Source organism: Eleginops maclovinus, chromosome 21, assembly GCF_036324505.1.
Source record: "Eleginops maclovinus isolate JMC-PN-2008 ecotype Puerto Natales chromosome 21, JC_Emac_rtc_rv5, whole genome shotgun sequence".
NCBI classification, from domain to species: Eukaryota; Metazoa; Chordata; class Actinopteri; order Perciformes; family Eleginopidae; genus Eleginops; species Eleginops maclovinus.
The window spans coordinates 10,020,658-10,043,604 of record NC_086369.1 but is presented as its reverse complement, the minus strand read 5'-3'; the positions used below and the strand labels follow the sequence as shown (position 1 = coordinate 10,043,604).

The following is a 22,947-nucleotide window of genomic DNA, read 5'->3' as shown; positions in this document are numbered from 1 at the left end:
ACGCTGGAAAAGGCAGAGAGGAGGCGTGGAGAGGCGGGAAAGTTCTCTGTCTCTCACTTTCTCGACTTTCTGCCTCATGTCTTTCTAACTATCATTACCCCCTGCATCCGCTATGAGAGAGTCTCATAGCTCTTTGATTCTCTGAATCATCTCTTCCTGTTCCCAGGCCTTCCTCCCTCTCTCGCTCTTCCTGGCTTTCTCGGTCTCTTTCTCCCAACTCACTCTTTCATTCTCACCTCCCTTCCCTTCTGCCGGTACCTGAGTAAATAAACAGTGTTGTGTGGGATGCTAATTAGAGCAGGTTCAGGGACGTGACGAGCCCAGAGACAGATAAACAGCAAGGTGGGGAGGAGAAGAGATGAGATGCAGGGGGTGGGGGTGGAGGTAACCCACCCCAAGGGCAACACAACACAGACACAAACACATCAGCTTAGCGGTGAAGGACAGACAAGAGTGGTTTTGGCTTTCAACCCAAGTTAGGGCGGCTTTGAAGCGAAGGGCGGTAGCAGGGTAGGGAACTTTGAAGGGGTTGCGTTGGAGTGAAGGGCACTAGCAGCGAAAAGGGGGCAGGTGACGGAGCTTCAGCCGCCATGAGGGGAAGAGGGAAAGTCGTGCAAACTTCCTTAATGACGGCTGCTCGTGGTGCGAGATCAAAAGAATATGCAGATGATCCCAACGGTTCTTCTCCTGGTGAGGTGAGCCTGGGCTTCTAAAAGCAGGTCAATGTGAGGCAGCTTGTTCTTATTTAACATAAGCTGGCCTTTCTGGGGGGAATAAGCTGCTGGGTAGGCAGGTGAGAAGGTAATGTTACAAAGGAGAGGTGAACAAAAACAACACTTGGGGGGAGCTTGTTGTAACTCTACACTGTCAAAGCAAAAATAGAACTTCTATTGGAATCAGTCGCACCTTTATGCTTTAAATTAAATCATGAGCTATAATGTGAGACTTGGAATTTCCATAGACTCAACATAGATTTGCTCCAAAGACTTGGTGACAGATAAAATACAAGGTCCATTTAATAGAATAACGTGTGGTGGTTTTACAGCAGCAGCTAATGAAAGCTAAGTCTGAAATATACTAATCTCATCTCAATGTAGTTATTTCATTTACAACTGTATACTGAGACACGATTTAGCTTGTTTTCTTTAAATTCAAAGAATAGTATATGGTACGACCACGTGGTAAAGCCTTTTTTGTATATTTATCTGTGAATTAAATACAGAACAAATAAAAAGTACTAAATATTTTTTCATTGAATTAATAGCTGTGGCGCTAATGAAAAGTTTCAAGGTAACTGTAAACATTGTTTTATTAAAGCATACATTTAGTTTGCAAAGGACATTGTACTAAATAGTAATGTTAGGTTTGATGGAAAAATAAAGCTCATTTGAAATGAGATTTCCTCCAAAAATTAAAGCGTTATTTTATAAATAATTTCAGTTAGAAAGTACTTATTATTATTAAGACAACATAAACATGATTTCCTATGGGAAAAAAGTAAATTGAAAGACAATAAAATGATCAAATTAAATGATCGCCAAGCCCTAACACTCAGAGACAGGTAGTAACTCTGTCCTAAGAATAATGTGAAAAACCTTGGTTCCATGCCCCCCTGATTTATAAGCTAATGTATCATTCTACCCACGCCCCCCTTTATAATTACTATAGTTGCACATTTTAGACTCATGGAACTGTGAAACAAGTATTGTTATTTATAATCATCTGTATTCTAATTATTATTTCGGCAGATCTTCAGCGGCTCCAGTGGAGTGGCTCAGTGGCCAACAGTGCTGCGCTTGTATAAACAGTTCCCAGGGGTGACTGTGTGTTTAGCTGTGAATGTAAAACAGGGCTTTACTGAAAAACAGCATGCAAGCTCTATCACCTATTTCTACCTTCACCAAGTCCTCAGAATAAGAGTTTCTTTCAAAGAAATTCCCTTTCCTGAAGACGTGGGGCATCCTTCATGGTCGGCCTGTCTCCGTCTTTGTCTAGAGGCCACGAATGGAGCATCTGCTAAGGTGTCTTTGTGGGGTTATTAAAACCGTAGGAAATGCAGTCTGGCAGGATCAAAGCCAGCCTTGGACCGTAATGATCACTGATGCTGCTGTTAAATTAACCAGACCTGAGCGCTGTTCCCTCTAATGGGGGGTGATCTCGCACCGCTGGCAGAGAAGGTGAAGAGGGGCAGCGGGACAAGAGAGAAAAACCTTAGCAAGAGACAACGTTAACAGATTGTGTAAACACCGCCTTTAATGTTACTCCGAGATGTTTCGTGATTAAAAGACATCTTATGATCCCAGATTACGGCCAGATTGGTAATGACAGGTGGAGGGGGAAACCTTGCCGTTACAAAGTCTTGCGTAAAGCTTTTAATCTCACATTAAATCCAGCGCAAACACTGATGGAGAGACGGAGAGTGGAAGGTAGAGAGGATCACGATATATATCTAAGAGATTGCAGAGGAGAGGGGAAATGGAGGGAAATGTGATGGCTGGATAGATGAGCTATTTTTATAATGAGGTCAGTGTGAGCTGTGGGATTTCATTCTCTTGGGAAACACACACACACACACACACACACACACGGGAACTGAGGCCCTGTATTGCTCCTGCTGAGCGGGACTGCCTCCGTCTACAGGAGGAATAAGAAGAGGAATATGAGGAGGAGAAGGATGAGGACACCGGCGAGAACAGACAAACCCAGATGTCAGACAGAGGATTTAAAGGATTGTGATCATAACCTGATTTTGTCTGAGCTGTTTTATTGTTCTCCTCCTCCTGTGAATTGTGCACACATCATGACAGAAAACAGTGCTGTACACCCATTGTATCCTAAAACAACTGATATCAAATCGAAAAGTGTTGTACCGATTGGATGATCCTCCTTGCTCCCTCGCTCCTTCTCTTTCTGGGTGGTGCCCGGGAAATGGTCCTGTCCCCTCCTCTCCACACTCCCCCCTGTAAAGACATCAAACATTGTAATTTAAAATATTTTTTGTAGAAAATACATAATAAAAAGGTCAATTGTTATGTTAATTTCAAAAGACTAATCCTAAAGTCACTTTTCATTACAGTGGAGGTGTTACTAAGGACTGCCCCCAACATTTTAGCTTGGATTTAGCCAGTTCGCAACAAAAATGATTAAGTATATCTGAATTTGAAACAATTTGATGTTGCTGCTTTAAAAAACAAAAACACAGTACACACATCTTTTCCTCTGGTTGAAGACAAATGAATCTAGATTGATATAAATGATTGAAGGCCGCTATGATTTGCTGAAAGCTATAGGGGCGGCACATTATGACATAAAAATGTCTAGGTAAAATATAATTAGATTTTTTACCATTTCATAATTGATTTAGTTTAATAACTGTTTGAATAATTTATAAAATAATTGAATAATTGTTCAATATATTCAACTCTAAGTATAGATACAGTTAATGATATGATTATATTAAATCATTGATCAGTTTGAATGATTTAGCGTCTAGTCAGTATTGACTAATTGGGAGTCCCTAAACTAGCACAAAAAACACAGTGTGTAATTATTTCTTCCATGCAAGTATTCCATACATTCCTGGAAGCATTTTGAAATGGGTGAAGGGTCCCTTATGTGATCTGTCTGCATCAAGGTATAAAGAGTTACACGGTGCGACGACAGAGTACATACAGCAGGGACAAGATTCGCACTCTAGCGCAGCTCCGCATGGCCTGTTTAACAAGCACATATACACACAACTTACAAAGTCTATCATGCTCCCCCTAGCTCTCTCTAAATGCCTGTCGCTTTGGCCCTCCATTAAGCCGAATGAAGCGTTCATTTAGCCAGTGTCTTGGCAGTTGGGGTCCTGGGCTGCCCACTCAGTCAGATCCAGCCGTATTAAATAAATAAGGAGCGCTCTTCTGTGTAAATTATTCATTTAACACGCCTTATCCTCTTCCAACAACCTTGTTAGAGCAACTCAGGAGTGGAGAGGGGGCGAGCGCGGGGGGCAAAGCAGGGGGAAGCAGAGGGGAAGAGGCAGACACCATGGCTCATGTGCGACTCAGCAGAACCTGTGGTGCATCTCTAAGCTCTCTGGGCGTTCAGTCGTAGGGGGCCTAATTCGCCCTGACACCTCCTTTGTTTCAGGGAGAAAAAGAGCTGCATACACACAGCTACTCATTTGCTCACATGTACACACACTTGAGCACACACTGACATGCACAAACTTGGAGAGAAGGAGCAGAAGAAAGGGATTTTCAGTGCATATTCATAGAATAATCATTCTAGTTGTCTGGATGAATTATTGAGAAATGGGAGTCCGGGACACGCCATGCTGGAAAGCAGGAGCTGTTCTTTGTGCTGCCTGAACTCAAATCAGACAACACAGCAAGTCATCCATCCTAAACAAGCAGATTCTAATGAGCAGGGATGGGGACACATAGAAAAGTGCTTATCGTGGAGAAAACAACCGTTCTGGAAATTAACCTTGAGGACAAAATCACAGAGCACCTAAAGTTTGTATAATGTCAATGACTTATTCCATGCTCCTGGGATGAAAATGTATTATTTTCCTATCTTTATTATTCGTGGCACGGTGAAGAAAAACATTTATTCATGGTGAATTAGGGTGTACAATGATTTAAATTATTCTAAAGTTATGCACACAACTTCCATTTAAATATTAAAGACAACATTAAGGGCAAGCTGAGCAATACGTTACTTTCAACCGAGCAAAGTGAGAAACCAAACGGCATTATAATACCCTAATTCCTAATTGAAAACTTTGATGGTGCTTAAGTATTAAGCTTCAAAGTACAGAAGGGAAATGGGGGAGTTTAATTGACTTTTGATTGACACACCAAACACACACATCTTGGTAGAGGGAGCAGTGTTTATTAGGGATACTATTGTACATACATTGACAGGGCATTAAGGGCACCTCGGCAGGTGAGAAAAGGGAATTTGTCGCAATCCAGGTATCAATCTACACTCCGTATTTAGATTATTGTGGGACTAGAAGTCAAGTCCCTACAGACTGAGCTGCTGCAGCTCTTTCATTCGACAAAAGAGGGGAATTAAAGGTAAAACTACTCACTATTAGTCTGAGTAAACATGATTTACCTCCAACTTCTCCTGTGATCAGTCATTACAGTGAAGGTTTATTCCAAGGAAGGGAATTTACTCCTCAAAGTCCATGTCTCTGACCGCCAATCAAAACATTCCAATACCAAACAAGTAGCAAAACAAAGCTGAATGCAGGTGGGAATTTAAACGGTTAATTTGCAGATTTCCCAGGATCAACCTAGCACAAACAGAACCTGCTAGCTCTCTCTCTCTCTGAGTCTGACTCCACTGTTCAACCCCAGAGCGGGAGGTTGTTATGTCAACTCTGACAGTGCTCATTACCAGCCTCCACGCTCTGAATTGGAGTTAACAGGCTTTGGCCCAAGCAGAGGCCAGCTAGACTCGACTGGTACAATGGGATCTGTGTGTGTGTATGTGTGTGTGCGGACATGTGCTGAGAGTTAATCGCAAAAACACTCCTTCATTTCCAAATCACACCCCGAGGCCACTGTACATTACCGAAGCACTGATACAAAATGTACAATGACATCTACTGCTTATTTTCATTTTTCCCTCGCAAACTCCTCCGTATGAGGGCTGATCACAGCATCCTGCTGTCAAAAAAGCTTCTGTTTGAGTTTGTGCATGTGCCACTGTGCGCTGTTTCATCACATTTCTCAGTGGGATTAGCTCCAAGGGGTTCGCACATTGGACAATTCAGTGGTTTAAATGATGAAACAAAATACCTTCACAACCATGTACTCGGTAATCCTCATGATGCAATTTGATTTTGCATGTTAGCATATACGGGGACTTCTGTGAGTCAAAAAACATCTAATTATCTAACAAACTTTCATGTTTATATACACAGCTTGCAGATAAATCACGTTTTTTTTTTTGTAAGAATTTGAAAAGACTGCAAAGCCTACCTATAATATTTCCTTGTCGATCATGGCACGAATGATTTTATCATCTGGATAATCGCAAACTTAAAGCAGTCAGGTTAAAATGTCATCTATTACTGGGGGTGCTTGATGAGTCCTCCCACAGAGTGAAATTTAGTTGATGTATTTTTAACAGTTTAACGTTCTCAACCCTAAGCAGTTTCGTTTCACTCTGCAATATATAAGACGATAGATGGGGAATTCAATAATGCTTGTTATCAGTTTCAGTATCAGCAGTCATAATGCTGTACTAAAAGTATCAGGTATCGTTGCAAGACGTGATGGTATCCCCCCGCCTCTTCGAGTCCAGTAACCACCAAACAATGTCAATGATTACTCTTGTGATTAAAGCTTTCCACTTCAAACGGGCCTGATGTTTACACAGGCCCTGATAAGGCGGATGGGATAAAGAGCAGGTAGCGCTCTGGGCTTGCGTCGGTGTGCATGCGTGCTTGTTTGTTTGCCGAGATGGGAGGATGAATGTCATTACGCCCAGGCTCTATGGACATACAATCATAATGACACATAGAATTCCATCTGCATATTACAGCTGCTCCTACCTCATGCTCCTCCTCCACCTACGTAAGCCTATATAAACCACATTGTGTTGCTTTACATTCAGACGAGGGAAGTTTCAAGGCAGAGGTGCTGGGGATGGATTTATTTCTTGAAGGCTTTGGCCTACTTAAGGAATGTTGGTGGTTTTGCAAGAGGAAGGCAATGGAAAAAATATTTCCATAACATTTTTAAGTCCAGTGTTTGGATGTACAGAGTCTTGCTAATGTTTAGCAACCATATTGCTTGGTTTGGTTATGAGACTCAAAAAGCTGTTTTTTCCATATATTTTGTTATTTCTAAGCAGAATAAGAAGGACACAAAAGTGTGAGGTTTCCCACAGCTGCAGCACTGCAACCTAAATTAGCCCGGACCACATAAAAGCTGTCGTCTCTATTCCAGGCCGGGGCGGGAAAATTACAGCCCTGCTCTCTCTACTCTAGCATTAAACCTCAATTAGTGCACAACTACACTGATGATGTCAGCACCTAGGGACCCAAAGTCCTGAAAATAAGGGGTGCTTCTCTTTATAGCAAGAAGATGCAAACCACCTCAAACTTCCAGGTCGTCTCTGATCAGCTCAGGAGTGAAAAAGTAGTTCGTTCTATCGAGCTGGCAAGAAATACGGTCATGTTCTTTTGATGGACTGGAAAAACAAAAGCACAAAAACCTGTGGCAAGGTTTGGCTAAATTTACCAAGAATTTTAATCCTAAGTCGTGACTAGAGTTTTCCCAGGAGACAAGAGGTCAGTAAGGTAGGACAAGAAAAACTCTGATTTGACCTCCAGTGACCTGACAGGAGACATAGAAGGAAGAGGAGGTGGAGTGGTCTGGCTCCTGTCCAAACACTGAGAGAGTGTTTCTACTGCCTAATCCTTAGAAAAACAGTTTTATTATATAACATATTTACATAATCAAAAGGCCTCAGGAAGTTTTGGTAGACATAGAGATAAGCCTGAATACTCAAAATGTGTCCCTAGGTGACACCCGTCCCTTCCTTAAAGGAGAGAGGGCAAAGCGAGCCCTAGTCCTCGCTCCCAGGGATCTGAGAGAAGGGTGTTGCTATGGTAAAATTTACCAGCCACTTTTCATTCTGGGCCTGTTCCCAGCTAACAGAGGTTGCGGCGCACCGACATAAAGGAAAAGCACTGAGAGGATCATCCCATGGTGGAGAACTGTCCGTAGCAAGTTGAATTGTTAGTGGTGTTATCGTGTTACCAGTTCTAAGCATTTACTTAAAATACAACGGCATCATAACCTCTTAAAACTAAAGCTTGCACCATTAAAATAAAACTGAACCTGGATAATCCCTACACAGTGTCCTCGGTCCTGATGTTGTCCCTTTTTGCTGCAGGGTCACTGTTACTTGATGTCGTACAAAAGGAGGGAGCGACTTCAACACAGCCCAGCATGGGAACGCTCCCAGGCACCACCTTGTACCTTTCTCCTCTTTTAACAGAGAGCCGTCCCCCACACGGTGTGAATTATGCATTGCCGCTCACAGAAACTTCTCACCAGTTGTTCAAGCAAGCTGCCCGAGGAGCACATGTCCTCTTTGGTGTACCTCCACCTGAAGAGACGGATCGCTCTCACATCTTCAAAGAGAAGTCAATCACGCCATAGATTGTTAGTACCACCCAGTGGGTTTGCAAAGCTTTCCCTCTGTCTCTCACAGGTGCAGAGAAAATAGGATGGGGCCCACATTTCTCAGAAAGTAGAACAGATTTTTTTTTTTTTTACAGCCAAGCTCCGACAAAAACTTCAGGCAGGGGTGGGTGGGGGCGGTTTGAGATCAAAAGCCTGCAAGTTCCTGGCGAGAGGACCCAATCAGCCGAGAGGGCCAAGGAGAGGAGGAGAGACAAGCGCTTCCCTTTCAAATTGATCCCACTGAGACCCTCAAGGTTCCCCTTGCAGGACTTGCAGAAAAGCGATAAAAATCTGGCCCTGTGGATCTGACGAAGAACTGGGAGGGGAGAAGGCAAAGAAGAAAGAGTGTTTCAGGGGGAGAGGCACAGAAAGAACAGAGGAGAACCGTGGGGGGAGAGGAGCCAGTTGAGGTAGATCAAGGGGAGACGAGGGAGACAAGAGGGGTGGGCTGATTCTCCAAGGGTGCATCCAGGCATCGTTGTGTGCCAGGGAGGACTAGTGCTATCAGCTATCAAACCTGTGTTACACGTCTGATGATGTGCTCACCCAATCAACCACGGGTGTATCTTTATTCTGCCCAGGTCCTGGCAGCTGTAACGTTGGATGCTGTCTCGCTGGCCTGAGATCAGACTCTGGACGAGGCTGGTGTCGTTATCCACAGCATGTTGGAGGCCTCAAAGGAACAAGCGCTATCAGAGCAACCCAGAGACCCTGCGGCCTGCCAGACACACTGCAGACCTGCCCGGGCACCCACAGCAGCGGACAAACACACAGTAAGGTGGTGTGTGTGCGCTCGATACAATTACATGGATGTATGTTGAGGTATAATATGTAGTCATTAACTTCACAGAAATCACAAGAGGAAAATTCAACAACAAATTGACTTGTGCGGTGACATGTCAAGAGATGAGTAAAATGTCAAATCCAAATGACGTACATTATTTAACTTCAATCACATCTAAATCCAAGAAACACCTACTACAGCCTTACTATGCACGTATGTCAAAACAGGATTGAAACATTTGCACGACCTAAAATTCAGATGTTCCTTCGGTTTATTTGTTTTCTCAGAATGTTTTAAAGGGGTAAACAGCCTGGATTCTATTAAGAGTTCAGTTGTGACAACAAAATGTATGCAAGAGCATTCTAAAAAGAATCTAGGCTAATTCAATTAGCAGAACATGTGTGTTTTTTATGTATATCTGAAAAGGGATTTCTTCGTGACAAGAATCTCTGATAGTAATAATGATTTCCTCTGTGTAAAATCAACTTTAATATGACATTAAAGTTTTGTTTTCCCCACTGCATTTATATTTTTCTTAAGAGTCACTGGCTCTGCACAAAAATGTGAAAACCGAAAGTAGCATAGCACGGCATAATAAAGTCAATGAAACAGCGCAATGCCTGATGACATAGCATAGCAATGGGGTTTATTTTTCTGTGTACAACCAAGAACACCATGAATTTCTTTGAGGAAAGTCTGCATACAAGTGTGGGCCCTTAAGCTCAGGGTAGACTTGAAAAGAGCAAGTCCATATGATGTGTCCTTTGACCACTTCAGTGGGAACAGCCAGCCTTCACAGAGGGGTGAGATGTGAGAATTGTAAATGTCATATTGTCTGTTTTGGAATTGTACAGTAATTAACGGAAACATCCAGCCTAATTGTGACTCCAGAAAGTTGCGAGGGGAACTTCTAACAAGCAGTTCTGTTTGAGTTTTCAGTGGCACCATTGCTTTGAGACTACAAAGGCACACAGAGATACTGGGGAGGCTGTAACGGGAGGCTTTTTTGCAGCGCATTTGACTTTGGACACTTAAAACAAACCGTTCACATATAGACATAGTCAGCGGAGTAGGTATGTGGGTGGTGAAATCAGAGAACTACTACATCAAAAACATCAAAAACAGCACGCAGTGTTCCCCCACACCTCAGAGTAAGAGACAAGGTGAGTGAAGAAAGAATAAAAAAAACATTCCTTTTGCATCACAGAACTTCAAAAGAGGAACTGGCAGGCAAATCAACAGCATTTTAATCCTGGATTAGGATCCAAATGACTAGATATTAAGGTGGTGAATGAACAAAGAGTTTGATTATCAGACACTCTATGATTGTTGCAGGCTACAATTAGCCAACCTAGCTCTGACGGATAGTCAGCTCTTAGCATGAATAACTTACAGCCTCATAAATAAGCAAATCTCTACTAATATCATTATAGTAGGCCTAGGGCAGACACGCCCCCTTATTCCCATGCACCAACTGCACCAATCACCCTCCTCTCCGTGACAAACGCCATAAAATCACGTAACTATCCAACATCAATATTTTGACATTTCGTTCAGCTGACTCTCCAGACGGAGCCATTTATTTAACTAGCCAAATTGTAATTGGCAGGAGAAGCAAATTCAAACTTACGTGACCGGGACTCAGTTGCCACAGGTAACCTTTTTGGAGGGACTTAGTGTGGCAAATTGATTGCCGAGAGCGCAGACTCATCATGAGTGCTAATTTTCAGAAGCAGCGCACGGCGGAGCGGGGAAATAAGAGGCTCTATTTATAACGGAGGGAAACAGGAGAGGGGGATTAGCCTGTCATTAGAATAAAAAGCGCCGAAGAAGAATCAATTTCAGGGTTTAAAAAGCTGACAAACACTGTTCACTTTTGCTTCCTCTCTGCCTCTGGCTTTCAGCTCACCTTTTGACTAAAAGGCCTGGGACCAAACAGATACGGGGGTACAATTTGTAAAGAGGAAAGCTCATTTTTAATCCTTCAAGATACTTTTCAAGCCAAGTTATGGTCTATTCAACCACACAGTTTGAAATGATGATAGATACCCACTTACCACCAAGGCAAGTGAGAGTTGCAGCTCTGGTCTGAGTTTGGCTAACTTCTCAACTGTTGAAATATGTAATCAATTGGCAACTCATGGATAACCAATAGCTGATGCTTGGTATACGTGATTTGTCAATTTGACTATTACTCAATTCATTTGTTTGCAAAGCAGCCTCAAGAACCAAACACTCCCATACTGTGTGTATCCTGATAATCCTAGCAAGCCTGTCATAAACAGAACTAAATCTTTGCCATGATCCGGATTGTTTCCAAATTTGAGCAACTCCATTCTGCACACGTCAGCATTCTTGTAGAGAAGATCTCAGTTTGTTAGGAATAAGAAACGTTAATGCTAAATATGGTCGGGCTTTAAAGACATATCATAGAGCAGAAACAACTACTCTACCAAATTTTACTTTGGATATTAAATGACAGTTAATAATATACCTGTTTCATGACTCTTCAGAACTTATATGAGAGAAAGGGAATATTACTACAGTACACCATTTGTTCTAAATGTGATTATCTTACTTGTCTTGAGCGGTTGATGGTGGCTTTGTCATCAAGAGTACGCTCTGATTCCTTCATTCCTTTCATCATTGGCAGTCCATCTGGTCTAAAAACAGGTGTTAAACAAAGGGTCGAAAAAAAATCTGGTTTCCCAGCATGCCTTGGGGAACAAGACCAGGAAGGAAGCTTGGGGTTGACTAAGAGGCATAGAGGCAACACAACCTGTTCATCCTTCCATCCCCTCACCACAAAGCCCTCACCCTCACTGACCTGGGCCATCATGTGCCCGCTGTTTAACCTGGGCAAGTCTCGGGGACAGGAACCACACAGGAAAAAGGTGAAACTGGACACCAAGAGGAACAAAATACTATAAAGTCAACTTTTCCACCAAGGCTGTATAACAGCTAAGGCGAGTTTAGCTTGGCGATGGAACTTCTCTTTTTCGTAGAGGCATAGAGAAGCTAAGCTGGCACATCAGTGGAGGGATTTCTCATTCACAAGGGATTTCTCAAGAAGGCCTTAAAAGCCGGGATGAACCAAGGACCCCCTCCCAATTTAGCCAAGACACTTCACATTACTGATATCGTACCAGGAAAACATATTCAATTTATTAAACACAGCAGACAGCAAAACTGAACTCTCCAATTCAATCCTCTTATAGAACGTCTAATAGCATATGAAGAGGAAGGATATTGTGCTAATTCGTCTTGTCTGTGGAGCGCTCTGACAGGCCCATTGATGCCGACATCTCTTTAACATGAGGTTAGTGGGTGTTTGGCCTCCCCTCCAGTCGTTTGTGAGCTGCAGAGCCTGGAAATGATTAGGCCTGGGAGGGCAATTAGCCTGAGCAACGCTGGGCTAAATATAGTCCGGCTTGGCCCAGCTCTGCTCCTGGGTCATATCCACACCGCAGCCTCCATGCAGGCATGTTAGTTCAATCTGGATGCCGTTTGTTTTATGATTGATGTGAATGTTTCCCTGACTCAGACGAGATAACATAACTCAGCTGTCGATCAGGTGTCTCAGGAGGGAAGGAAGTGTGTGGGAAGGAGTTACGGAATAAATAAATAAAGGGATGACGTTTGAAAGGGAAGCATGTTAACCTGGATATCCAGAAAATATGAGTTGGTAGGGCATGTTCCTCAAGTTGTGTGACTCATATGTATTTATACCATCACCCTTTGAAAGGTTCAACATACTGTGCCCTGCTTTATCCAACCTTCATTCCAAGTGCAGCCATATTTCACAAGAAAAACTGACTCAAACGAACCATGGTTGGGAAAACATGCTTTCCCACAGCCTTACACTAACTAAACGGAATGCAAAGAAAGAATGCTTTCCCACCACACGGCTCCCTGCCCCTCCAGTCCCCATATCTCCCACCCCCTGTGAAAGAAAAAAAAAAAAAAAGTGTGTAGAGATTTTATCCTTAAAAACAGGAGGGTTCGCCCACTCATTCACCTGGGACGGCTTTTGGACGGCAGAGGCAAGCTAGAAGGTTATAGGAGCCTGGGAATGTTTAACATCAAGAAAGCAATCAGAACATAGCTGGAGCTCTGGGAATTGGACAGGAAACATGGAGAGTAACCCTTTCCTGCCTGAGAGGAAAGAAAAGAGGAAGTGATTTGGGTTATGTGACGAATTTCAACTGTAACCTGAAAGGGGAGCCTGTTGGCGTTTATAGGTATGCTCGATTTGAACAAATTATAAACGTAGCCAGTTAACATCAAGACTTTTTAAGAACCTGACAAGAAACAGTTTCACTTCCCTTGAAAGCAACACTTTGTGAGCCTGATCTCTACCTACATCAGCGTTCAGAAAGGTAATGTGTGGAGACCCAGGGCACTGACGATATACAAGAAAAGCACTGGTACAAAAAAAGGGTAGTGGCCTCTAAACTCAACATGGCCTACGCTTGAATTTCCCCATCACTTTATCGACCCAGTGTTTCTTTCGGCAGAGTACACCGAGGTGAAACATAAGTGGAAATGTTCTGGCACTACACTGAGTTCAGCACAAATTGCACAAGACAGCTCAGGAAACAGGAGTTTGCTTTGTACCCTGAGCAGGGAACACTTATCAACCAGTAAGTCCAACTGTAAAAGGCCTATTCCTGCGCTGTCCTGTCACCCAGCTGGGGAAAAGGAGTTACACACGCAAACACATGTTCGTGGCAGAAAAAAAAGACAAACTTCTAAATGTATTATAGTTAGCTTATTTAGCATTCTGCAAAAAGTAGCAACGGGACTATCACACAGCAAAAGTTGCATATTAAATGAGTAGAGTAATTGCCTACATGGTCATCTAGACACTACATTTATAATAAGGAATTTTATGAATCAGCTCAGGGGGTGGTTGACCGAGCGAGTCAAGCCATTTCTACAGCAGCATTTCAGGGAAAAAAACAAACTTTGAAAAGTAGAGTAAAACAGGTTTGAAATCAGTTTCCACTTCAGCAAACCAATTTCTTTTAGGAAACCCTGTTGTGTGCATATAAACGTTCAAAAGGTATCATCAGCAAAGTTACATAAAGCCTATCTGTGGCACATATTATGGCAATCCATCCAATAAATGATGAGATTTTAAGATCAGGGTAAGTCCTGAGGACCCATGCATGCCTATAAAATTCCATGTCTGTCTATTTTGTCGGTGGTGTTGGGCAATAGGTGGCCCCTTTGACATGCTGTTGGCAGAGAAAAAAGGTCAGGGGATCATAAGGATTCATCATCTGGGGACCATGAATGTCTGAGAATGTTATGTCAGGGTAATTCATCCAATGGTTGTCAAAAGAGGCAGTACTGGTCCTTCGTAATGGTCTCACTGATGGATGTAGTAAGTAAAAGTAGTGACTGAAGACAAATGTGGTGTTTTGTGACAGAAAAAACTTCCCCAATGCCATGAAGCATTCTACTCAAGAAGCAGTTCAGTTGAAGGATGCAGAATTTTAAAAAGCCAACACAGTAGATGAACCATCTACATACTGCGTATCAGAAAAAGCCCACTTGTCTTAATCCCAGCCATAAACCGCATCCACTATATGAAATTCTCTGTAAGCCTTTACATTACGGCCATACCCCTAGATATCCTTGCAGCAGCAGAATAAACCTATACACATCCATCATAAAGAGAGGTTACTCTGATGATAAAACTGTGGATGTGCTAAGTGCACAGTTTATAAACTGTTTGTTAATGTGTCGTTTTCCACAAGAGGAATGAGATAACAATACGGTGTGGCTTACAGACAGCGTGGCCGCCGTGGAAAGATCGAAGCGTGTCCTTGGAGTGACATTATTTATTGAAATAAATTCACTTGAGCTGAAATATGTATAGCGAATGCATTATGAACAGTGCTTCTGATGGAGCAGAGAGGGCTTTAACTCACCGTAACACCGGCTTGCTCTTTTCAACAGATGTCCCTTGTGTGACACACGGCAAGGATAATAGAGAGGAAAGGGTCTGAACGCTTTAATTTACCTCTTTCTTGGATGCAAAGGGATTTCCTTTTGATGGCCTATTTGAATGTATAGACAATTTAGAGGCCTACTCCCGAGCAGAGATTCTGATCTTAATTACTTCGTTAATTAGCTGTGATTCAAAGGGAGAAGCCTTGCCCTATCCACGGTCCCTCTGCATTGCTGAGGGGGGCTTCTCAGAAGCCCACACATTCTCGCTCCCATTTTAGAGCAACAATCCTGCACTTGTGACACTGATTTGCAAGTCTGCCTTTGCTGAAGGTGGGCTTTTTTTTTTCCTCAAATGTCAGCAAACCCCATAGAGCTGCGGCTCTCTAATTCTAGTGCCTGAGGAAAGCGGTGCAGATCAGGCCTCCCCCTCCTCCCCATCTAGTCGGCTGTAGACTTAGATCACATGGATGCATTCCACAGATTTATGTTTATCGTTTTCCAATGAAAGAAGGACAGCCGGTGCAACATCCTGCATGCTCCCTTCGCTGTGTGATAAATATGGCTACCTCGCTCCGGGTGCCTCAACTTGGCAGATCGATGGAGCATTTAGCTAATCACAAAAGGAAAGCCACAGTAGGAAGAATAAAAAAGGATTGTCATAAGTAGTAGGCGTTGAGTAAGCCTCTGGACATACAATGATGCTTTTCATTTGTGCGTACTGCTTACTCCAACACTGCCGCACAGGAAGTTACCACTCATCAACGTGGATCAGGCTTTTTCTTGTACTCCGTCCTGATTACACACCACCTACGGCGGTTGCTCTCTCGAACAGGCAGTGCAGAACTCAAGCACAAGTAGGTGTTTTGGCATGCAGCAGGGTAGCTTGAGAGAACAGCACGCTGACAGAAAGGAAAGGTAAGGTCCAGCTGAGGCAGCTGCTTGCTATTACACCCACTACCCAGCCCCCCCCCCCACACACACACACAGCCTCTGGCAGGAAATAAGCAATCATTTAGTACTGACAGGTACATGCTGAACCCTTGCTATCTCTACTCTGAAACCAACCAAATAATGGATTACAGCAGTTTAGTATTAACCTTAAGCCTCTCAAATATATTTGCCAGTGTTAGTCATTTTCATACCTTCCAGAGTGGTTATTTAGGATAAAACACGAAGTAATATGGTCGTTGGGCTCGAGTGATTTTACTTGCACGCACTAGCAATTGCACTAGCAAAGATATCAGATGTACAAACCATTTCTCTTTGTGTGTACTGGAGCTGCCGCAGAGACGGATCAAAAAACATAACGTCAAAAGTCTCACCTCAAACTCGTGAGATGCTTTTTCTTGCTAGTGAAAGGCAGTAATTTAGAGGTCTCCGCTGAGCAGTCGAGGGCTTAGCGTGTCCAACTGGATCTGGAGTGTAGCTGCGGACCTGCCTTAATGCACTGCCAGGTCACCGTTACTGTGTGAAAATAGCAATACAAGGCCAGTGTGGCTGCTTGTAGCTTTGGGCAAATAAACAAGGTGTCGGACAGAGCTAAGAGCTAAGAAAACCCACTATATTCTTACTGCCACTGCCCTGAGTTTTCGTACCACTGTGGTCAGCCAAGACCCCCAGTGGTAAGATATTTATCTAAACCTATAAAAGTAAGTCAGAGTGCAGCCATAAATAAAAAGACATGTTTCTGTGGAAAACTGTTGAACTGAAAGAAGAAGTAGCCTTGAAAGTACATTGAACGGCCAATGCTGACACGAGTTAGAGGTAGCATAATAGTCATGTGATTGGTGAGGTCATTCTAGGGTTCAGACAGCCAACAGGACACTGGAACTGAGCAACACAATGTCTACCTGCTCTTCCACAATACTATTGAGGGCCGTAAAACATTTAACTGTGTTGTTCCTCCAACCAAGGTTCAAACATATCAAGAATATTGATATGACTTACTGATGGTTGAAGGTAATTCATAAAAATAGGTGGAAAGTTTCTTATATGTAGAGACAGTCATTTCAAGGCCAGGTATCTCTGTATGAAAAGTGAATATGAGTTTTTACCCCTAAACCCATGGCAAATTTAAACAAGGCATCACTTTGGGGATGAATATTATTATATCTTTTTTATATTTTGCACAGCTGTACAAGACTGCTGTGGAATTACAACAGGTTGGCCTCTGACCCCCACACTGCCTAGTGTATGCGCTGTATTTAATGTTTACTGTGCTGAGGTGCTCCTGAGCATCCCATAAATGTGCCAGAATATAATATATATATATAAGTTCCATACAAACTTAAGTTTTGCTAAACACCACTAGTATAAAAGAAATCTAAAGTTTAACAACCCCTATCTTTAGTTATAATAGTCCAAACAGCATACAGTGTCACTATATTTGAAGTAACGTCTAGAAGTTTTTTACACAGAAAAAAACATTACGTTCCAATACTGTAGATAAGGGGAATGTGAGCCTAATATTAGTAGACTCTGTTCTGGGCAAAGAAATGTCCTCCCTTACCCTTAATAGCTGCAGCCTTGGCCTAAATGTATTATTATTTCCGATGATGTAAATCTAATCTAACATTAGCATGGCAAATGAGACTGTGCCGAGGCAGTGTTAGGGCAGAATAAAATAGCCAAATACAGACAGGAGTAAACATGCAGTCGGCTCTGTAGTTCCGTCTGTGACAGTCCTACGGGCCCCGCAGCTCAGGAGCGTCCCCCCCTCTACAAACAGCTCTACTCTCCAACCCCAGATGTATCATTACTGTAAAACAAGCGGAGAGATGAGCGACGTACAAGCCACTGGCCCAAAACGCTGCCTCCCTTTCAATTAAGGAGGATTAGCCCAGCCTGAGCGGGCCTTCCTGTGATGCGATATGTTGCCTTGGATCGCACAGGACAGCCATATGTTGGACCTAAATAAATTACTGAGGAACTGAGAGCTTGGCAGGAGCAGAGAGGGAGTTATGGCTCCACTAGAGTGCACAACAGGCTTAATAGGAGGAGGATGCTGAGGCCTCTATAAAAGTTGACACCCTATGAAAGGGGCATGGGCAGACACACAGGTATACACCTTCCCTCACTGACGCTCGTAAATTAGACCTATAGGATGCCGCAATTTCTCAATAGATTTACTCAGCGTGCATTAATCAAGCGATAAAGCCAAGTCAGTGAAATTTCTGCAGTGTTATGCTTTGGCTAAGCCACCTGTACTGATCCCATCCAGTCCAACGTACTGTAGGATACGGCATAGCGAGGCCCTCGTACCACCGCCTGCATCACTCACCTTTATGGGAATAGGGCGGCGAGGGGTTTAACAAGAGGTTTTACTCGTCAAGGGAACCGACATTACATAACCATAAAACGATGAGGTCTACAAATCAACAGTGGAGCTGTGACGCATGCTAGGGATGGGCTGGTTGTGCAGCCCCTGGCAGTAAACACTCTTGTGTTTGTGGGTGTTAGGGTAGAGACAACAAAACGCTTTCTAATATAAACCATAGTGAGAAAAAAGCAGCATGAAATTGAATCTACAGCTCTAAATCTGCAGCTCCCAACCGCTCGCTCCTCTGCATCATTTTCCAGGGACTCTGTGCCATAGCTGGAGCGACTCCACTGACCAGGGGCGTCTGTGGTTGAACTGAGCTACTCCGCAGGTCCGGAGAGGAAGGCAGCGAGCAGGCAGGCTCCGCTACGCCTGACATGGAGCACCCTCGCAGGGGGAACGACTGAGTAATGGCAGGGTAACTCGATCCAGGGCTGGGAGGGAGTGGGAGCAAAACCCTGACGCCAAAATCATAGCTGTGGGATGGAGAGAGGGAGACACACCAATGTGTTTGCAAGAAAGATACGCAGGGGGATGAGAGGCTGAGGAGACAGTGGGTGGGACGAGCTGCGAAATGAGCGGTGGTTAGACAATATATTTGGGAAGCGGCCAAATGACAGGGGATGAAAGTGAACGCCTCTCTGCTGCCTTTAATGCACGTGCTGCACCCACCATTGGGGTAGGAGGGACCGCAGAGGAATGACACGGCGTGGGCTTGGGTTTCAAATTCACAAGCCAGTCTCAGACAGAATAAACACGCGTAGGCCCAAAATGACTTAGATTTTTCCTAATGTCTGAAGTTAATTGAGAAATTAAGGCTGGTAGACATAAATAAATGTATACCACTATACATATAAGCCAAAACATTTAACCGCGAATCAACTCGTCACGACAGCAGCCGCAAATTCACTTATAACTATTACTATACTTATTTAGGGCCCATTTTTTATTTGCTTTGTTATACGTCTTTCACGCTTGTTATTGTAAACTAAACCTTAGGAAAATCTTGGTGCTTTAAACTTCCATAATAGTAATAAAAAAAGACGTAAAATTAGTCAAAATCTGATTTTAATTTAAACATAAAATGTATTTTCCTATACTTTATTTTTTTACATTTTTGCTTGAAGAAAGGATAAATGGATTGGGAAAAGCTGTGTTTTTTGGGCGCATGCATCAATAAAATAAGTTGATTAGTGGTCTCAAGTCCAAGAAAAGTGTAAAACTGAGGTGAGAGGTAAAATAACTAAAAAGGCAAGGCATTTCTTTGCTTATTTATGTAAACAATGGAAAATAAGTGGGGTTTTTTCTTTATAAACATGCATACCACAAAGTTAATAACTCTTAAAATTAGACCTTCGAAGAAAGACCCTGCCAAAACCCACAATCCAAGCGATCACTGCATATGCGTTTTAGAATACGTAAACAGAAATAGAATGCTACAAAAAAACCCTGATTGCAATCGCTTCGTAGCTAAACCACTTCCACAATGCAGAGGGTGATCTCAACTTCCTTTTTTTAATCCCTTATTGACTGAGCACTTTTTTACTTTACAGTAAAAAAGGTTGCTCTACACTTTCTTGGAACTGGTCTCTCCCACAGGTCTATTCGCTGATGGCTGGGGGAACATTTTGGGCTTAAGGCCTTTGCTCAAGGGCACCTCTGCAGGGAGGGGGTGTTCTCTCACTTGGCTACCCAGAGTTTAAAAAAAGACAGCCTTTTCTGAACTCCAATTTTAAAAAAACATCTGACTTTAGAGGAAACTTATGATGTATTATAAATGCAGTATTGCCCTAAGTGAAATGACAGATCTGAAACCTAGCAGCCAGTTCCCCTGACCACACAGGTCTGATGCTGCAGTCTATTCTCATCCACCTCTTAAGCTGTTACCACACAACGCCAAACAAAACTGGTTTGCTGGAAGTGGAACATAGCCAGTAACTATGCTAATGCTCAAAGGAGCAGCCTAATATAATAATATGCCTTCGCTGCCTGCAGCCTCCAAATCCAGTAAAAGTCAGTCATTAGGCTTCACATGTAATTTTCATTAACTTTTCTTGGAAACAAGAGTCTAGCTAGACCAACCATTTTCGCGGAGAGAGAAATGTTCACCAGACTATTACTGAACCACATCCTCCTTTTTTCCATCCACAATATGGTCACCATTCATTATTCAGAGTAGAGATGCACTTTCCTTGTTCTTCAACTCTTGTCATCTTTGGGCAGCACTTAACAGACGGGATAAATATCAGCTGCTTATAATTCAGGTATAAGTAGAATTTTTTTTTAAAAGACCACTTTTAATCTATGACGCTAAACAAGGTATTTTGTAGCAGAACATCTTCTGTACACGAGAGGAATCTGTCTTTCACACTGAATTAGCACGTATATTCATCAGGGGTTTTTCTAGAACAATATAGTATGAAGGCGATAACATCAATTAGGGACAAAAAAACGGCCCCGCCCATTTTCCATCGAAAGTAATACATTAGAGCGAAGCAGAAAATAATAGTTTCCTCATGTCTTAAAGCTGCTGAGTCATATATTGCACCACAGACGACAATTTTATCCACAGTTATGGTTTCTTTAATTCCTATACGGAAAAAAGGACAGTAAAAGAAACAATGTAATTCAGTAATCACAGTTTCAGTGTAAACCTGCAACTCGTCCACCAGCCGGACATTGAACCATTATTTATTCGGAGCTCCGTAAAAACAAGCTGTCTATGCTGTGTGACGGCCTATTTGACACGATTTTCATATCTTTGAGTCATTATACCATCTTTGACAAACAGAAATATTGTTTTCTGGCATCACTTTAACATTTTACGGGGAAAATATGTATAAAAAATATGAGGCCGCAGCGCCCCTGTTACCGGGTTCAGACAAAACCCCGTTCATGTTTTTAAGGAAGAGCTGCATTTTAATTCAGTCTTGCAGTGATTTGAGTTCACCCATGATCTAGAGATGCCATAATTGAAGAAGTAGGCCAAGCCTGAAAGCAAAACTTCTCGGAGAAAACCAAAAGCCAATCCATGCCTGGCTGAATTGCATGCAGTATTTTCATATCCTTCATGCAGAATGTCAACAAGTTTCGGTGACGCTCGACTTTTTTGTTATTACCTTCTCCTTAGACTGTAACTTCAAAGCCAGCAATGAGTGGCGCCCGTGTAAAATAATCTTGTGTGTGTTATGGTAACATGATCTTGGATATGATTGAGCGGAAATGTTAGACAAGCATCTAAGTTTCCTTCGCCTGCTTCCACCCTCCTCATCTAGCCACATGTGAAACCACATGGAACTTCACCCAGGCCAAAGTAAACGCTCCAGCCGGTCACATGGCATGTGTTTACTTTGGGTGCAGGATTTACATGCCAACCCCTTACTCATATTCTGGTGATAGAAGATATCACAGTGTAATTCTTCTTTCATTATCATGAACCTTGAAGTGCAAGACATTTTCCACATTGAGCTAACGAGATAAAGGAGGCTGTCCTAGTCTGCAGAGTGTGAGTGTGTGTGTGGGAAGGAGGGTGTTCCTCACACAGTCATCTATGAGGCAGTGTACTGCAAAACAAATCTTAGCATAAATGTCTAGGCTACCCAATTTGCAGACTGAGCAGCAATCCGATCTGTAATGAACAATGTTCCAACTCAATGTAATTAATCAGATGAGTTTGAGCCAGAATGAACTGTACGGTGTGTTTACACTACTCTGCTGAACTGAGGTGACCTGTGCTTATATAACATGACATGGAGCGAGTTCTCAGTCAGCCACCACCTAAGGCAGAGTGGGGCATTTAGAAAGGTTCACGTAAATTAAGGAAAAACATATTTTACCACTTACAGTATCTCACAAAAGTGAGTACACCCCTCACTCATTTTTGTAAATATTTTATTTTATCTTTTCATGGGACAACACTGAAGATATGACACTTTGATACAATGTAAAGTAGTCAGTGTACAGCTTGTATAACAGTGTAAATTTGCTGTGCCTTCAAAATAACTCAACACACAGCCATTAATGTCTAAACCACTGGCAACAAAAGTGAGTACACCCCTAAGCGAAAATGGCCAAATTGTGCCCAATTAGCCATTTTCCCTCCCCGGTGTCATGTGACTCGTTAGTGTTACTAGGTCTCAGGTGTGAATGGGGAGCAGGTGTATTAAATGTGGTGTTATCGCTCTCACACTCTCTCACACTGGTCACTGGAAGTTCAACATGGCACCTCATGGCAAAGAACATTCTGAGGATCTGAAGAAAAGAATTGTTGCTCTACATAAATATGGCCTAGGCTATAAGAAGATTGCCAACACCCTGAACTGAGCTGCCACACGGTGGCCAACACCATACAGCAGTTTAACAGGACAGGTTCCACTCAGAACAGGCCTCGCCATGGTCCATCAAAGAAGTTGAGTGCACGTGCTCAGCGTCATATCCAGAGGTTGTCTCTTGAAAATAGACGTATGACTGCTGCCAGCATTGCTACAGAGGTTAAAGGGGTGGGGGGTCAGTCTGTCAGTGCTCAGACCATACGCCGTACACTGCATCAAATTGGTCTGCATGGCTGTCGTCCCAGAAAGAAGCCTCTTCTAAAGATGATGCAAAAGACAGCCTGCAAACAGTTTGCTGAACACAAGCAGACTAAGGACATGGATTACTGGAACCACGTCCTGTGGTCTGATGAG

General features: G+C 42.9%; 1 protein-coding gene across 1 annotated transcript in view; it reads right to left on the bottom strand.

Moving 5' to 3' along the window:
• znf438 (zinc finger protein 438) overlaps positions 1-22,947 on the bottom strand; it is a 42,039-nt gene that overhangs the window by 14,629 nt on the left and 4,463 nt on the right. Inside the window, 1 exon segment of the mRNA XM_063873762.1 lies at positions 2,871-2,960. The gene's annotated coding sequence lies outside the window, so the exon portion shown is untranslated.